The sequence below is a fragment of the Choloepus didactylus genome, chromosome 7 (assembly GCF_015220235.1).
Source record: "Choloepus didactylus isolate mChoDid1 chromosome 7, mChoDid1.pri, whole genome shotgun sequence".
Classification (NCBI taxonomy): Eukaryota; Metazoa; Chordata; class Mammalia; order Pilosa; family Megalonychidae; genus Choloepus; species Choloepus didactylus.
This window is the reverse complement of record NC_051313.1, coordinates 131,427,555-131,439,732: the sequence shown is the minus strand read 5'-3', so window position 1 is coordinate 131,439,732 and position 12,178 is coordinate 131,427,555. Positions and strand designations below refer to the sequence as shown.

The window sequence follows — 12,178 nt, the reverse complement described above, 5'->3', positions numbered from 1 at the left end:
CATCCATTTATTCTGTTATCTTTGTTTCAACAACGGAATGAAATGTCCTGCTTAACCTGCCAGATTATCTCTAGGTTCCAAAGTAGGGAGAACTGTCATAGACTCATTGTCCAGTCTCCTTCAAGTTAAGTGATAGCTTTATGGACTCTAGGAGGGTCCTTTGTGCAGTCAATCCTTTGTAAGACTCCTGTAGTTATTAGAGATGTTCACAAATACACTGATTCCTCTCCTTGGGGATGCAGCACCATTGCACTTTCCTGCCCCATCTGGGGTTAGACATGACCATGTGATTGTGGTTTTGGCCTATGAAAATGTGAGCAGGGAGTCACAGGTGTCACATCCCAGATGGAGCTTTTAAGAATCCGTGTACAATTTTCTTCATCCCCATCTTCCTACCTCGGGGGAAATGCGTATTGAGATGAACCTCCTTCAGACTGGTCTCTGAGAGGCTGTGATGAAAAGAAAGACCTTCCAACCTATGTTAGACATGTAGTGGGAGCAAGAAATTATCTTGTTATTGTAAGTCACTGGGATTTGTTAGTGCAGCAGTCTCTAGCCTGTCCTGACCAATACAGCCATCGTGGCTATGTCTTTAGAGTTGAGGGAATCGAGGCTTAGACCCTTAGGCCATGGAGTAGGAAATCTGTTTATATGATAGTTACCATTACCCCCAAACTGGGCATCATTTCCTAGAGGTGTGACCTACATATCAGGATTGTTGTTCCATTTCTTCAGGGAGATTTCATCCTTTCTTACACTAGATGTGTAACTTTCAACGAATATCTTTACATTAGGAAGAATAATTCTAAAGAAAGAAAAATGAAGTCACACATACACATGTTAACTTACTCTCCCAAGAGTCATATGAGAGCTTTCAATGCCAAACTGCTGGGTGAGTGCCAGGAGGAATCTTGGGTGGACCTTATGCTTAATTTATATTTAGGGAATTTCCACTACTAAATCACAGAGCTTGTAAAGTTTAAAAAGAAAAGGGAGGGTGGGTGAGGAGAAAAAGGGATCTGGGGATGCGATTGACAATATTCTTTTTAATTTAAAGGCACCTGAAGACTTCAGTTGAATAACAAAGTAATCGCCATATGGTTTCCGTTCTTTCAATGTTAGAATCTCAGAAATGCAATCTACTTTTAGTCTTGGCTTCTGCTTGCCTCTTTGTCAAGCTGAGAATGCTTCCCGTCTGCCTGCTAGTAGGAAATGTAAGCGAAGCTGACCGCTCTGGGGGATGGTTCCCAGGCTTTGCTTTCTATTTGAGCAACCTGGCTCATCTGTCAGGGAGGACCCACTGTTCAGGGCACTCCTGGGTGGGCAGCGAGGCCACTCTGAAGGTGACTTCACACTCGATAGAGAAGTCATCGTTACAAGCAGTTTTCTCAACTGCCTTTTGCTCTTCTCTCCCTCACAATTCTGCTCACAATAATCTTTTCCCCTCAAAGGAAAAACTCAGTATTCATTTGGGTTTTGTTGGAAAAAGTTTTTGTAACCCTCAAAAGCTTTAGAAGGGCAAACACTCAGTATATCCTGAAACTTGAATATATAGTTATTTTTGATTACTTGTTCTTGCATTACTATAATTCCACCTAGAAACATTTCTTCTTTTCTTGAACCCATGTAAGCTTCCTTTCCCCCTCTGTTAATAAGGAGTTCATGAAATACTCAGGAAGTTTATGAAAACTTATTAAAATGAGACAAAGTTGAACTGGGTGACATTTACTCTAATCCTGCTGAATTGTGTGGGAGGCACACAGCTTCCAGCTTTCCAGCTCGTATTCCCCCTCTGATCCCCTTCCTTGCCCTTCCCCTCATTTATTTCTTTTCAGTAGTCATGCAAGAGCTTCTTCATTTCAAATGTCATTTAAAAAATGGCTAATTTGCTTTTGGGAAAAACTGAGAGAAAGCAAATATGTATGTTTGTGTATCTTTTTAATTTGGTGCTGAAACCTCCTTGTCTTATTTTTCAAATAGGTTGAATGAAACCAACTAAAAACTGGAAATCTCTTACAACTGTGTTCTCTGGTTTGTGCATAACTGTTATAACCTTGGGAACTTCTATATTAATAATCATTGATAAATTCTATGAGGGAGAGTTATTGCTTAATGGCTACAGAGTTTCTATTAGGGGCGATTAAAACATTTTGCTAATAGTTGGAGGTGATGGAAGCACAACATTGTGAATGTAATTAATGCTCCTGAATTATACGCTCAAAAACAGTTAAAATGGCAGATTTTATGTTACAGATTTATGTTACCACAATAAAGAAATAAATGCTCTGAAATAACTTTGTTATATCTCAAAAAGAAGCTACCTGGGAAGTCAGAGTACTGGAATTTTGCCCCTACTTCATGTGACAATGCCACTACTTCTATGCCTGTTTGCTCATTTAAAAAAAATGAGCTTTACGATGTCCTCCTTTCCACTTTTCATGTAGTTGCAAAACAATTTCTTCACTTAAGAGCTATCAAAATAGTGTGTAAGGTATCCTGAAATCTTTAGAGGAAATATCGAGTAAAAGGATAAATGGATAATAAATAGATAGATAGACCGACAAATAGATAAAGTAGAAAAGCATCATCATGCTTTGAAGAACAAAAGAGTTTGAAAAGAATGTAGGTTGCCAGCTCTGTGCATTGACCATGACAGTACCAAGTGTTTGAGAACTGTGCCCCTTTGCACAAACGCCAGCATTTTGAGAAGGACCCCTGGCAGTCATCACATCAGCCAGTTTCCTCTTAATTTGAAATGAAAAAGTCCGCGATGAACACAGAGGCACTCTGAAGATGAGCTCAGGCCGACATGGGGCCTCATGATCCTCAGAAATCACTTGCGGGATATACTATTAGGATGAAAATGATCTTCTCCGGCTTGTAAATTAAGTGCTCCAGTTTCTCCCAGATGTCTTCTGTAATCTATACTAATATGCAGCATGCCTTTATTTCTCTTTTTTTGCTTAATTTTTCATTGTCAATTACTAATATTAAAAGTAAAAACAGAAAGAAAATCAATCAGCCCTACACCAACACCAATCCATGTGTCTTCACAGCCTACAATTTTCCTCAGTACAAATTTTTTTAATGATTGTAACACCTTTTTATTTTTTAAGTTTTGCTGGTTTTCTTGGGTAACTTAACATAGCATATTTTAAAATCTTCATTAAATGAAGATACAGGTAATTTGTCCTTCCTCTAGCTCTCCATATCCTTCTGCTTTCTAAAACATGTAAACTCTTCATTTACTTTCCCATTGATTAGATTTTAACTTCCATTCAATTCTGTAACCAGTATGAGGTCTCCCATGTTATGTATACAGGTAGATTCTAAAACTTGCCAACAGATAACCACTGTTCATGTTATATCTGCAAATACTGTTTGTAACAGGCTAATTAAGAAGCTCTGATTACATTCTTTTCTTTCCTATTCCTATTTCAAGACCTCTGTGCCTCTTAATGACAGTGGTCAAGTGTAAGAAGTCAAATGAAGACTCGTGTAATTTTATCATTTGATTGAAATGTAAAACCTTCTGTTTGCTTCATATTTGGTATTTGTACCAATTTGTACAATGTATTAAGCCTGTAGTGTATAATCTTTCTTTTTTCTTGGTGGAAGAAGGAATGCAAGTCTTTTTTAAAAAAAAGTTCTCTTTCTAGGTTCAACATTGTTTTCCCTCATTAAACTTAAAGGATTTCTTTTAATCTTGGTGTTCTCAAATTTCATAATGATGTTTGCATTTTATTAACCCTAAATAGTACTTGGAGTTATCTGGAAACTACACCACCCTTTGGCCATGGAAAATTTTCTATTTTTATTTTGATATTTTCCAACATTTCTCTCTTGATTCCTATTGGAGCTTCTGTTAGTCACATGATGTATCTTATCTTTCTTCATATTTATCTTTCCTTCATATTTTTCACATTTTTTCTTTGTCCTTATGTTCTAGGAGATTTTGACTCTGTTTCCCAACACTTTTCTTAATTTTTTTCAGCAGTCACATTTTTAATTTCTAGGAGCTCATTCTTACTCTCATTTATTATTTTTTGGCACATGTTTTTAAGTACATTAAAACATTGGTATAAAGCACTATTACTTTGGCAGGATTTCAGTTATTATGAAGACCTGTATTATGAAATCAAATTCCTTATGGGTATTTGAAGACACACCTAGAATTACTCCCTCAGCTTCATAATCTGACCACTTAGGAAAACCAGATCAGTTGCTCATCTGCCACCTGATTAGACTTTTATGTTACCAGTAATGAATACTGAATAGCAGCAATACACAAAGTGAAAGAAAAACCCCACAATTACTGCCCTCAAGAAGTTTATAGTCCAGTTGAATAAAAGAGATAAAATTAGGAGCATCTTAAGAATAAAAAAAGGCAAATTATGCAATATACAGTCTTAAACCAGAGAAGGTTTTTTGTTTTGTTTTGTTTTAAACTAGGATGAACACTTTAGTACACGTACATATTTCATATTTTGGATTTTAAAAATTTTATTGAGAGATACAGAAAATCAGATTATTGGATAAAGGCTATTTTGTAGGTATACATGTCCATCTTGCTTTTATAGTGTAATCCATAATCTGTTATCACAAGATCAAATTTACCAAAACTTAACTAGAAATGGGTGTTATAATTTCTTAAAAAACTGTGAGTTGTGTGAAAATTAGCATTTCACTATTTTAGCTTGTATTATGTAATTAGTATTGTGCTGCCATTCATTGATATTCATATATGAATCATAGTGTACCTATTTGCAAAAGATATTGTCTTTCCTTCTCTTCTCCTCCCTCTTTCTCCTCTTCCCCCTTTTCCTCTTCTTCAGTATCTTACCTTCCCATAGTGCTGGTACATGAATACACCTAGTCCAACTCGTGTCTCAATATTTTCTGTACCTTTTCTACTTAGCTTTATAACCACATGGAGTGGTTTCCAGGAGAAGTGGTTTGATGTATATTACATTTGCTATTGGTTAGAGGCAAAGTGTTGTTTTTATTATTTAATGACATGACTGCCTGCTCTTCCATGGTAGGAAATGTAAACATGGCTTTGGTTGGGTTAAGACTTGACTTGGAGCACAGAAGGCATTTGTTTATACTCTTGAACTTTTCCCTGAGTGCTAATGTCCATGACTTGTTTAAAGGCTGTCTTGACGTGGAATGGAAGAGCCACGTCCAAGGACTTGGATTCTGAACCTGGCATCGGAGCAAGCCGTAACTGAATCAGCTCCTCATGGTCTTACTTCTGTTTTGAAAGCTCTCTGCAGGAATACACAGAATTTGACAATTTCATTCCAAGAGAGCAATAATTGACCCTATTACTAAATCGAAGTTTCCATCCTAAAATTGAGCTTTAACCTTGAGACGTGGCTAACAACACGTTTGTTTTTGGCTCAAGAAAAGATAGTGTTCCATTTAGGATTAAGCCGTATGTTGGTCCGTTTCTCATGAATGAAAAGTTTTATTTCGTGGGTGAATTAATCCTGGAAACATAAATGCATAGTCCATGGTCTTCAAAGTAAAGCTATCTGAATAAAGTCTTCAGCATGAAAAACTGGGCTGCAGGTGGAGTAGGGGTACAGCTAACAACTCCCATTGCTGTTAAGTGTTGATGGTTGCATATTATATGCTAATAGTTACATTTTATCGTATCTAAGTTTCACGTTTAAGAGATAAAAATACTTTTCTCTTTTAAATCAAGTGGAATTACCTTAACCTTCCAGGTAGTTAACATTTAAGCACTTTGCTGATGGTCAAAGCCCAAAGTGAAGGTATTGTCGTAGGTATGGTGCTATTGGCTCCCAGAGCACCATCTGGCAGAAGGCATGTGGCACAGACAGGAAGAAGAATGGAGACAAATCTAATTTAGTTTGATTTTTAAAAAAAAGAAAAATTGAATTATTCATTCAGGTATAGTAGATATGTAGGATAGATAGGTACAGATTAAGAGATAGATACGAATTTTAAGTGTCTTTGATTAAAGCAATCAGTATAATGTTGGACCCCAAAACTTTGTACAAACATGTTCCTCTACTTCGTACCACTTCATGGCTCGTTGGTAGGATGATGTCGGCGAATTGCAGGATTACTTCTTTTCCTGATTGATGGCAAACAATGGCAGTGATGTATCACTTAGCTTTCCAGGTAGACTCAAATGATGATAAGCAGCTAAACTGTTTAACAGAAAAGTGGACCTTTTTGTTCTCCCAGAAGCATATGTCCAAATATTAGCAAGCAGGATATGAAGAAGGGGAAGGAAAATTGTATAAGGATTGTTTTGGAAGCATTCCTTTCAATCAGAAGTGAATGAAGAGCACATTTTCAGGGCTGGCTCTGTATTTGCTGTGTCAGCAGTACTAGTATTTCGATCTTTATCAGATTACTGCTGCTGATGTCTACATTTTCATTTATCTTGGCTGCCATTTAATTACAAAAAGACAAATAGTTAAGACGCAGCTAGTAGTGCAGCTGAGATGGATGTCTTGTTATTAATATATAGGTCTATCACACACCCTGAAATATTTGTGACAGAGCAAAGTCTTTTAATTGAACCCAGCCAGAATCCCAATTCTAGCTTTTCTAATATTTTCCAACTTTTTATAATTTTTTTGAAATTATAAAAGTGATGAAAACTCTGAGGTACCACTTGTAGAAGTTGATGGTTTTCAATTGTGTTCCAGGTAGTCTTGCCTTTGAAGACCTGGGAGGTTAGAGGAAAGAGAAGGGGAAAAGTAACATCTCTCTGGGCTTCTCATAAACACTGCCTGTTCAACCAAGCCCCCTAAGTTTTATTTGGGAGTCCTATAATATTTCCTTTCAAAAAAAAAAAAAACTTTACTGAACAAAGTTTGAAAAACATTGGTTTAAGTCATCATAAATTCTGAAACATCCTCCCTCCAGTATCTCAGCATGAGCAATTGTTTGGCTGCCATATGTACAACACATTCCCAAAAAGCATTTCAACATGAACTGTGGATAGAACTGATGCTTGCCTCAGTCCATTGTGCTTCTCCCAGCATTGTAAATATTTCCGTTATTTGGTGGGTGGATGGTTGGATTGATGGATAGTCCCATAAGAATAGATGGATGGAGGGGAGGGGAGGGAGGAAGGGAGGAAGAAAATGCATGCATTTATCTATTCCTCTATGTCCAGACATATTTATTTTGATTATTTGATTACATTTCTTACCACTTAGGGAAGGAACCACATTTCACTGTCTCATAGGCACTTAGAATAACAAGGAGCTCTCTAGTCACTCTTTATGTATTCATGGAACCAGGCACTGTTTTAGGTGCTAAGTATACAGCAGCAAGCAAAATAGACAGAAATATCTGCTCTCATGAACCATCTTTTTAGTGGGATGAAAAACAATAAACAAAAGTGAAATAGATAGAGGGTCAATTGATGATACATGGTATGGAGAGGAGGAGGTATCTATTTTAAATCCATTGGTCGTGACATTTGCAGAAGGACCTGAGGGAGGTGAGGGAGGGGGCCTGGTGGATATTTGGGGTGAGACCCTTCTAGAAAGAAGGAATAGTAAAAGGAAAGGCCTTGAAGCAAGAGCTTATTTGTTTGTTCTAGGAACACTAAGCAGACTGCTGTGGGGTAGAGCAGGAAGAGCCAGCAGCTAATTGTTCTCACAGAGATGCGGCAAGGACTACATTTTATTCTCTTTTACTGCAAGTAAGATGGGAAGCCATTGGAGAAGTTTAGCAGAGGACAAATGTGCTCTGATTTATGTTTTAAAAGGACAACTTTGGCTTGAGTATTGACTGTAAACCAGGGTCAGCACACTTTTTCTATAAAGGGCCAGATAGTAAATATTTTAGGTTTTTTCAGGCCATGCAGTCTCTGTTGCAAGAACTTAGTGCTGCAGTTGTAGCACAAAAACCAGTCATAACTATGTAAGTGAATGGGAATGGCTATGTTCCCTTAAAATTTTATTTAAAAAAACAGGTGTCAGCCTGGATTTGACCCATTTGCCTTCAGTGGTTTGCTGACCACTGAAATAGACCATTTGTGCCAAGTGGTTTTAAATTATGGCTATGAAGGGAGTAACTACTGTGTCTGTATCACTTATTTGCCTATACTACACTCAATAGAGTCTATCATCTATTGATATTTTTAATGCATTCTCCCTGTCTACACTGCTCATTTGTTATCCCCTCAAAGTCATGGATCCAACTCAATAAATGTTTATTGATGCTTTTAAAAGACCTGTCTATTAAAAGCAAAGCTAGAGGTACATAGGTTTGTTTGTTTATTTGTTTGTTTGTTTTTGTATCAAGGTTTCTGCATCACTTTGGGTAATGGGATATCAGGGCTGGGATTGTATGCCTTGCAATTTTTCTGAGCCCTACTTGCTTTTAGGCCTTTCTTCTCTACCTTCTTCTCTGACTGGTTCAGTCCAGAACTATCCAAGAGGAATGTACTGTGGGCCTCAAATGCAAACCGCGTCAAGACAATTAACATTTCTGGTAGCCACAGTAGTAGAAACATGTGAAATGAATTTTGATAATATGTTTATTTAAACCAATGTATCCAATATATTATTATCTCAACATGTAATGAATATAAAAGTTATTGAGATATTTTACATTCTTTATTTAGTACTAAGGTTTTTGAAATCTGTTGTGTATTTTACAGTTTGGACTAATATCATGTCAAGCACACAACAGCCACGTGTAGCTAATGGCAGCCCTATTGGACAAGGCAGGGCTACAGGCATTGGAGAATTTGGCCCTCCCAGCTAAAACATGTCTTTCTGTAAAAGAGCTAACAACACTGATAACCTAGTTAAAAGCCTAAAAGTTAATTGGTGAAATTAATATACTTCCCCTTTGAAACATAAAGGGTGTAGACTACCTCAGAAATGCTGAGATCCTACTTCTTATTTCTTTTCTTCACTTAAGCAGCATTGATTAATAGCAAAGTATGACATAAGGAGGACTTCTAATATTCTGTGTATTTGTGTTTTCCTAAATCTTTTTTTTTCTCCATTTAAGTTTTCCGTATGCTTACTAGATAGGTGGTTATAACTATATGAATAGCAGAGTCAACCCCCCTGGCCTCTTCTCCCCACAGCTAAATAAGAGTCTCTTTCAGCTCTGGGTTCTGGGCATATTTGGTAAGACTTTAGAACTATAGGGACTGCACCTTCTCTCCTTCAGGGGGAATCCTATATGTGCTCTGTCAGTTATTTCATTTTGAAATAGAACTCAGAGGTGGAGACTGCTGAAGTCTCAGTCTGTCAGTACAGCTTAGTAATATGCACTCTGCACAATTTAAAGATGTGCACATTTCCTTACATAACATGATCCCCACCCATAACCAAATTATCCGGTATTTGCATTAGAAACAAAAAGTTTTCTATAAACTAGGAAAACACCTAAATTTTTAAATGACTTTTAATGGGCATATGAGAGCATAGAATTTGGGAGCTGTGGGACACAGTAGAAGGTCTATAAATAAAAACCTACAGTATCCATGGAACTATGCTGGACAGTGAATCTTAAGCCATAGGCTTTCATTAATAATACAATTATAAAAGTGTTCTATCATCAGTTTTACAAATGTTCTACACCAGTGCAAGGTATTAGTGCTCAGGTATATGGTGGTAAATGGGAACCTTCTATTTTATGCATGATTGTTCTGTAAACCCACAATTTCTCTAATAAAGGGCAGGGTGGGGGGATGCAAACTACAGAGCTATAGGACTGAAAATTCTGAGACACTGAGAAACTTGCAGCACCATGGCAGGATTCCTCTAGTGGGCTGAAACACTAGGAAAAGACATTCTCACATTGCCAGAGGCTGCCATTTTGGTTTAATTGCTTGGGGCTCCCCAGGCCACTGTGGGAGTGCCCAGCATGGTGCATGGCGGACCCAAGGGGACCCAGTAGATCCTCATGGAGAGAATGACTCTCAGCGAAAATCAGTGACCTACAGAGTGATTGATGGCAACTCTCAGAGGACATGAATGCATTCCTAAGCAATGTGCAATTCTCTCGCACCATACCCAGAAATCTTTATTTGGGAATACTTTCAGCGGGCCATAGGATCTGCTGACACAGTGATGATAAGAGCTAGAAAAATTTGCATTATCTCAGTATCTAACCGCATCTGATTCTACAAGTGGGTAAGGACTGGATATCTTTGGGTTATGCTCAGTTAATTACTTTTGGGCACAGCCAGGCAATAGATAGAGCAACTTTAAGTTATAAAGGAGCCATTTTGTTTTCCAATATTTGTAAATTTGAAGATATGATCTTAGTCCTTAAATTTGAACCTAAGCCACATAATTTCAATTTTATTAAGAGAGAATTTGGCAGATATGCAGGGGGAAAGGGCTACCTGCTTTTTGGAATTCCTTGAAATAGAGCAGTTTTTAATTTAGTAAAAAGAAAATCATTATTGCTTATATCCTCATGATGTAACTGCAACAACAGCTAACTCTTACCTATCATCTCCTCTGGCCCTGCACTGTTTTATGTGCTTTATGTCACTTCATTTATTTCTCACAGCAACCATGTGAGTGAGGTATTACTATTGTCCCTCATTGTACAGTGGAGGAAACTGATTCCAAAAAGGTCTCATAAATTTCCCAAGGTCACACAGCTAATAAATGGAAAAGTTGGGATTTGAGCCCAAGCAGTCTTTCTCCAGAGTTCTTCTCTCAATCACCACACTAAGTAAATATCCATACACATGATGATGGATACTTGAAAAATATTTTGCAAATCAACTCATATTAAACGGTTCAAGAGTTTGAAATATAGCACCGTCCTCTAGTGAATCCTCGTGAAAAGGAAATACTCCGAGATGGTATTAGCTTAAAACTTATTAGTTTTTAAATATGGATTTTAGAAATATTGGGCTTACCTAAAATAGAGGTCATCTATAGGAAGAGGGGGAATTCTGTTGAGTTGCTCAAGAAATGTGTACTGAATAAAATAATAAAGGAATAGAATATTGTTTGACAGGATACTGAATTCTTGGTCTAATGTAGAGCTCTTACTTAGGTATTGAATCTTGACCAGTATCTTGCTTTTAGTTTTTTAAGCCATTCTGATGTTACCCATAGCACACACCCATCTGATAGATGACAGTTTCAGGATAGTAGGATTTGCCATCTTTCTTTTTTCACAGCTTGTTCATTCTCTCTGAACGTTGATTCCAAGTTTCAACTTACATCTCTGCAGTCCCAATATTCATCCTGCCTCTGACCCTCTGGACTTTATTTTTGCAGTTAGTCTCCCTGGTGTTTGAAACTCAGTTTTCCCTAATTAATTCCTGTCTTTGGTCAGCCCTCGGACTTTCACTTGCTATCTGGGTAGGAAGCTTTAGTCTGAATGCTGCCTCATCAAACCTGTCTCCCATCTGCCTTCTTACATGATTTCTTGAGACCAAATATGCTAGTGTAGTGTCTTATGTGGAATTCCTTCTTCTTAGAGATTTCTCTGGAGGTTTATATGGGCTGATGGCTCCCCACCCACTTGACATTTTGCCCATTACATTATATGTTTCTTCCAAGGAACAAAAATATAACTCTCCTTCTCTGACAGCATGGAAGACATTCCCTTGCAGTTGCACTCCAGGAAAAATCTCATAACCTAACTAGACAAACCCTTGCTGAAAAATTAAACCAAAAGGCATTTGTAAACTCCAAGGAAAGCATTTTTTTTCTGTGAAATATTTCCTAGCTGGAAGTGTTAGAAACTTAACATATACTGTTACCAGTTAGGTTTATGGAAAAAATGAAAAGCTATAAACAGCTGGATACACTGTCAAAATTGAACTCTATCAACCTAATTTCCCCCCCCAGCCATTTATACTGAGAAACTCAGAGCACTCTTCACTCACATTTATAAGATGAATGAGAAAAATGGATGAATAAAGTTTATTTGCTGAAAGAAAGACTGTGGCTAGCTAGCTAGCTCCTTTTTGCCCAGTTGGTAAATTCAAATGAAGGAAATAATATTAGGAAATATACGTTGGATCACATGTCTGCCTCTTCTTGTTTGCACTGTGGTCACTGAGCAAAATCAACTTGTCTATATGCCTGATAGCATTGAATTTTTTTTTTTTTTTTTTTGACTCATTATCTGCAGTCATCAGGTAATGAAATATCTCATCTGGAAAAACAAATATGATATACCTCTTTTG

The 12,178-nt window shown here is 37.3% G+C and overlaps 1 long non-coding RNA gene across 1 annotated transcript in view; it reads left to right on the top strand.

Annotated features, from left to right (window-relative positions):
• Positions 1–12,178, top strand: part of LOC119539400 — a 316,501-nt gene that overhangs the window by 125,298 nt on the left and 179,025 nt on the right. The gene's annotated exons all lie outside the window — the stretch shown is intronic.